This window comes from Oncorhynchus masou, chromosome 29, assembly GCF_036934945.1.
Source record: "Oncorhynchus masou masou isolate Uvic2021 chromosome 29, UVic_Omas_1.1, whole genome shotgun sequence".
NCBI lineage: Eukaryota > Metazoa > Chordata > Actinopteri > Salmoniformes > Salmonidae > Oncorhynchus > Oncorhynchus masou.
Window position 1 is genome coordinate 8704402 of NC_088240.1, and position 6352 is coordinate 8710753.

Sequence of the window (6352 nt, forward strand, 5' to 3'; positions counted from 1 at the left end):
TCCTAATAGCAGTAGGCCTAAAGACATTGTCATTGACATCATTGTAAGTGAAAACTGATCCTTGTGTAAATGCGTTTCTGCTTTGAGGGGGTTCCATGGATAAGGTGCTTGATCTACGAGGAACAACAGTCAATGGTAATTCTGACATCATATTAATTGCACACAGCAGAACCAAAAAGCTATGCCAATTGTAGACAATGAAGCTGGACAGAAATAAATAATTCAGCACTGTTTTATTTAGTGTTAGATCCCAACACTCAACCCGTAACTGAGCACTGTTGATCTATTTCATCCTCTATGGTCTATGCCTATGGCCTTTAATTTAACACCAGTCACTGTAGTTGCTACAATCACACACACACACACACACACACACACACACACACACACACACACACGCACGCAAACACACACACGCACGCACGCACGCACGCACACACACACACACACATACACACACGCACGCACGCAAGCACGCACACACACACACACACACACACACACACACACACACACACACACACACACACACACACACACGCACACACACACACACGCACACACACACACACGCACACACACACGCACACACACACGCGCACACACACACACACACTACTCATCTCATCTCCCACACATGGCAGGATGTGGTCTTGTCGACTCCACTTTCAAAAGCCGTCTTCTCAGCCGTCTTCTCTCTCCTTTTATAGTCAAAGACATGTTCACCATGTTAACGTCACAGGCCATGTCACAGTGTGGGACACCTGACAGAACATGTAAGGTGATGAACCCTGCATTCAGTGTACTAGCAGAGGTTTACCCTGCTGACTATGCACAGGAACACCCATATAGATCCATGGAACATACAGCAGTGTTCTGAGTCTACTTTGATAAGGACACCCATATAGATCCATGGAACATACAGCAGTGTTCTGATTCTACTTTGATAAGAACACCCATATAGATCCATGGAACATACAGCAGTGTTCTGATTCTACTTTGATAAGGACACCCATATAGATCCATGGAACATACAGCAGTGTTCTGATTCTACTTTGATAAGAACACCCATATAGATCCATGGAACATACAGCAGTGTTCTGATTCTACTTTGATAAGAACACCCATATAGATCCATGGAACATACAGCAGTGTTCTGATTCTACTTTGATAAGAACACCCATACAGATCCATGGAACATACAGCAGTGTTCTGATTCTACTTTGATAAGAACACCCATATAGATCCATGGAACATACAGCAGTGTTCTGATTCTACTTTGATAAGGACACCCATATAGATCCATGGAACATACAGCAGTGTTCTGATTCTACTTTGATAAGAACACCCATATAGATCCATGGAACATACAGCAGTGTTCTGATTCTACTTTGATAAGAACACCCATACAGATCCATGGAACATACAGCAGTGTTCTGATTCTACTTTGATAAGGACACCCATATAGATCCATGGAACATACAGCAGTGTTCTGATTCTACTTTGATAAGGACACCCATATAGATCCATGGAACATACAGCAGTGTTCTGATTCTACTTTGATAAGAACACCCATATAGATCCATGGAACATACAGCAGTGTTCTGATTCTACTTTGATAAGAACACCCATATAGATCCATGGAACATACAGCAGTGTTCTGATTCTACTTTGATAAGGACACCCATATAGATCCATGGAACATACAGCAGTGTTCTGATTCTACTTTGATAAGGACACCCATATAGATCCATGGAACATACAGCAGTGTTCTGATTCTACTTTGATAAGGACACCCATATAGATCCATGGAACATACAGCAGTGTTCTGATTCTACTTTGATAAGGACACCCATATAGATCCATGGAACATACAGCAGTGTTCTGAATCTGCTGCATTATCTCTTGATTATCAGACTATAGGCTCACGGATGGGGCCGGCTACTGCATTATCCCTTGAATATTAGACTGTAGGCTTCCTGATAGTGATCTGCAGGCCTGGAGTTAATTGGTGTGAGAAGCTAAACTGAAAAATAGAAGTAATGTAGGCCTACATGTGAATTCCAGGAAGTAGTCTGAAAAACACCCTGAAAGAAGTTGGCAATGACTCCACAGTATTGTAAAACACCTCACTGGAGTAAAAAGTATCATGCAATATGATACCACTTCAGGCCTTATGTAACAGTTCTCTTCTCTGACACTGATATGATCAAAAATGCACTTAATTGCGTAAACAAACAATTACGTTGTTTTGTTTGTAGGGGCAGGGAGAAGGAAGTATGGTGGTGAAATGGGTTCACTTTCAACATACTGAACGATCTGACAAATGATGCCGTTACAGTGTAAAGCCTGCTAGTGTCGGCATCACATGGACAGCCAAAGGGAGGAATGGTCAGCACTTCTCTTCGTAATGTTTCAATGTCGTATTCTCATACAGGACAATATCCAACTTCATCGTGGCAGACTGACAAAGAAGCAGACAGAGACCTCTGGTGATAGACATTTTCAGACACCTGGTAAAATTCCACTCTCAAAGAATTGACATTTCTACCGCGAGGCCAAGGTAGTAGGATAAGACAGGACAGAGCATCATTTACCAGGAATTAGAGAAACAAAACAAAACTAGACTTATTGAACGATGAGCAAATACAAATCATTACATGACCACAATTATGTACATACTGTACTGATTACTGTATCCCTCAGATGCATGTGGGCCCACATTGGTTTAATGTTTTATGAATGCTGCGATGAAGGCTTTGTACAGTAAGGTAATATGCATTTTGATGGAATAGAATGTCTCTCACTAAATACAATGAATAGAATGTCCATCTCCAGACAAATTTCATTTGAGGTTATCTTTTTCATTAGGTTATCGTGAATAGATTTTCAACCTGCGAGGATAAATCTGTCTATAAACAACAGGATTTGGTCTATGTGGTAGGTCTATCTTTTCGTTTCAGCACCATACAATCCAATCCTGTTGCAGCAACATAATCAGAAGCTCTGAGTTTGACTAGCTCAGGACTCCCCCATGTGGAGAAAACTGTCACAGGAAAATAAGAAGAGGTAGGTTTGCAAATCAAGTTGTTTTGGCCCATACTTTCATCGAATAGCACCAAAACATAGTCATCGTTGGTTTGACTCATGTAGCTACATACTGTATCATATAGACTATTGTGTTAATTAGTTCCCTTTGTACTGTAAGACATTGACATCTTAATTCTCTGTAAGATATTTCAATCTTAATTTGGTATTTCCCTGGTTACATAAAGGATAAGAGGATCAACTCAGTCATTTTCATATTTCCCTTTTCTGATGCATATTACAGCAACACTTCATACAGTCGCATCACCTTCAAAATGAAGAACACAGTCCAGACATCTGCCAGACGGACCACGTACAATAAAGGTCTATAGCACATTCACTAACTATTGAACAGTGGAATGAAGAGCAGAACGGTCAATAGAGAGTCACCATCTGTCCAGGCGGCTTAAAGACACTCAGATGAAACAGGCGCCTCCCTGGATCAAAGTCATGGGGCCAGTGGGGGCCAGAAGGGCCCGTGTCCAGTGGGAAACCCCCGGGTGTTTCCTCGGACAACGCCCCAGATTGGCCCCGAGGACAGAGGAGGGTGATGTTGTTGTGGGAATAATCCCTTCATCACAGCCAGCTGTGAGCCAGTCAGACATGCAGACAGAGAAAGCAGGCTCCATCACCTGTCAGCCTGGACTGCCCAGGGCCTGGACACCAGGAAACAGCTCCAGTGTCCACTGCCTGCATGACCGACAAAACTCACATGCCTGAGATGTTCACCATAAGGTGGCACTGACTAGATGAAGCCATGTGGACACTGGCATACAGGGTGTTGGTAGCGGAGTGTGAGTCGTAAAGATGCTGCATTCCTACTCACATTCTTGTCATGTGTGAATTTCTGAAACCCAAAATGTCCTCCTTATCAGTCTTAATGTCAAAGTGCATTATGTACTGTAGCTGAACGTGAAACAGTGCAGGGAGAGGGCCAACGTGTCAACTGAGTTCAGTTGAATTACTGCAAATATATATCTTGCCTCTGGGGGGAAAAACATTGAAAATAATCATTTGAAACAGATCCAGGATATCAAAGGGTGATTCCAATATTCTCAAAGGGTACTTTGTTACAGGCACAATCAGTTGTACCTCCCTCACCTTTCACACGTTGATAGGGTTGCTCTAGCAGTAAGAATTGTGTTCTCTAACTTCACTTATACACGCTGAACAAAGGGATTTAGTAATGTGGGGTCGTCTCCTTCAAGTATCCAGACTTCATCCATCCCGTGCGTTATTATTATTTCACATATCAAATACATGTCCTCAGTCAAACATTCCAGAGATAGAGGCTGACGTGTGAACGATGAGGGGGCTTGGTAGAAACACCTGGGCCAAACCAGGCAGTAGTTTCTGAAAAGTGGCAGATTTACGATCTCACTTTCATCTCGTCTCAGCGACGATAAGAATAAGAGGAAGTGTCATAGATGATTTTTTAAATATTTTTTTTAAGACACTGGACAAATTCTTTGCTCCCAGACTTCACATTTACTGTATCATGCGTGTCTGCCATAGGCCGACTTGAGGAAAATATTTTCCTTGTGCTATACTTGACTTCAGTTTCCTTCCTTAATGTATTACAACCATGTACATGTATAAGACTTCATAGAACATTATCCTTGCAAGCCAGAGGACAGGACACATTCCTAAAGCAGGCAGTCATACAGAACATCTCAGAGGTCTGATTAGATCATTATTCCTAGCCAAGATCTGGGCTCGTCTCGTTGTCCTTTCGCAGACTTGCTAAGCCATGTCCCTCCTTCTCAGCAGTCAGCTCTCTAGACCGCCCCAGGATTGCTTTTACCGATTATCTCTGTAACAGAATAAGCCTCTTTTGCTTTGAACTCAGAGACTGAGATTTATGCTCAAGTCAATGTAATGGTGTATATCAGGACTGTGCCATGTTGAATCATGTTACTGGAGGCCTGTTACTGGAGGCTATGGTTACTGGAGGCCTATGTTACTGGAGGCTATGGTTACTGGAGGCCTATGTTACTGGAGGCTATGGTTACTGGAGGCCTATGTTACTGGAGGCTATGGTTACTGGAGGCCTATGTTACTGGAGGCCAATGTTACTGGGGGCCAATGTTACTGGAGGCCTGTTACTGGAGGCCTGTTACTGGAGACTATGGTTACTGGAGGCTTATGTTACTGGAGGCCTGCTACTGGAGGCCTGTTACTGGAGGCCTGTTACTGGAGGCTTATGTTACTGGAGGCCTGTTACTGGAGGCCTGTTACCGGAGGCTTATGTTACTGGAGACCAATGTTACTGGGGGCCAATGTTACTGGAGGCCTGTTACTGGAGACTACGGTTAATGGAGGCCTGTTACTGGAGGCTATGGTTACTGGAGGCCTATGTTACTGGAGGCTTATGTTACTGGGGGCTTATGTTACTGGGGGCCAATGTTACTGGGGGCCTGTTACTGGAGGCCTATGTTACTGGAGGCCTATGTTACTGGAGGCCTATGTTACTGGAGGGTATAGACTTTTTCCTTAAACTTTTCTACCAAACTGTGAATCAAACAGTTATGATTAGGTCAATTTAACATATAATCTGATACAATGTTATTGTTGATACCCCTTTGGCTACTGGACTACTGAAATAATGAGGAAACATGAACCACTTTTCTGGCAGTCCCTTTTTCAGATTTCGGCAGTTAAAGGGAGCTCCCCACAAACTCCGCCTCCTCCAGCTTTGGTTGTGGTTAGCTACAGTACTGTATATATCCTACAATGGCAGAGAAATCACAGGGCCCTATTTTACAGCTGAACTACACCATCTGACCGTGAAAAAGCGTTCTTCTCCTCATGTGAAAGCAATTTCCCTTGTACCTCCCAAGTCCTTGTTTGAAAGCTTGGAGGTAGACTGACTCTTTGGAAGGTGTGTTTCCAGGGTTTAGGCAATAGCGCACAAAGCTTTCCAACATAAAATGTCACTGCTCCATAAATCATTAGCAGAGAGGGAAAGAACAGGAGGGGGATGCAGATGGGATAGTGATACTCTAGATAGGTTTTAAAATGGATGAAAAGAGCACGGAGAAATATCAGCAACTGACAGACAAGTTTAGATATATTCCCTCTAATGCCCCAAAATATGTTTCCAAAAGTCATAGTAAACTTTTAGGAAAAAGCCATCCAATAAGAATAGTTAATAGCACATGGCTGTGATTCACTGAATTTAATGCTAAACCTGACAACCAAATATTCCAACAGCACCATTGTAGGTTGTGTATTCTGGGTGCAGAGACAGAGCTAGACCAGATGT

The 6352-nt window shown here is 42.9% G+C and overlaps 1 long non-coding RNA gene across 1 annotated transcript; it reads left to right on the forward strand.

Moving 5' to 3' along the window:
• The first annotated feature begins 2353 nt into the window (after positions 1-2353).
• On the forward strand, positions 2354-4506 carry LOC135521105 (uncharacterized). Its single transcript, XR_010452489.1, has 3 exons — positions 2354-2516; positions 2964-3069; positions 3332-4506. It is a non-coding gene; the product is annotated as an uncharacterized LOC135521105 (long non-coding RNA).
• Positions 4507-6352: the final 1846 nt, after the last annotated feature.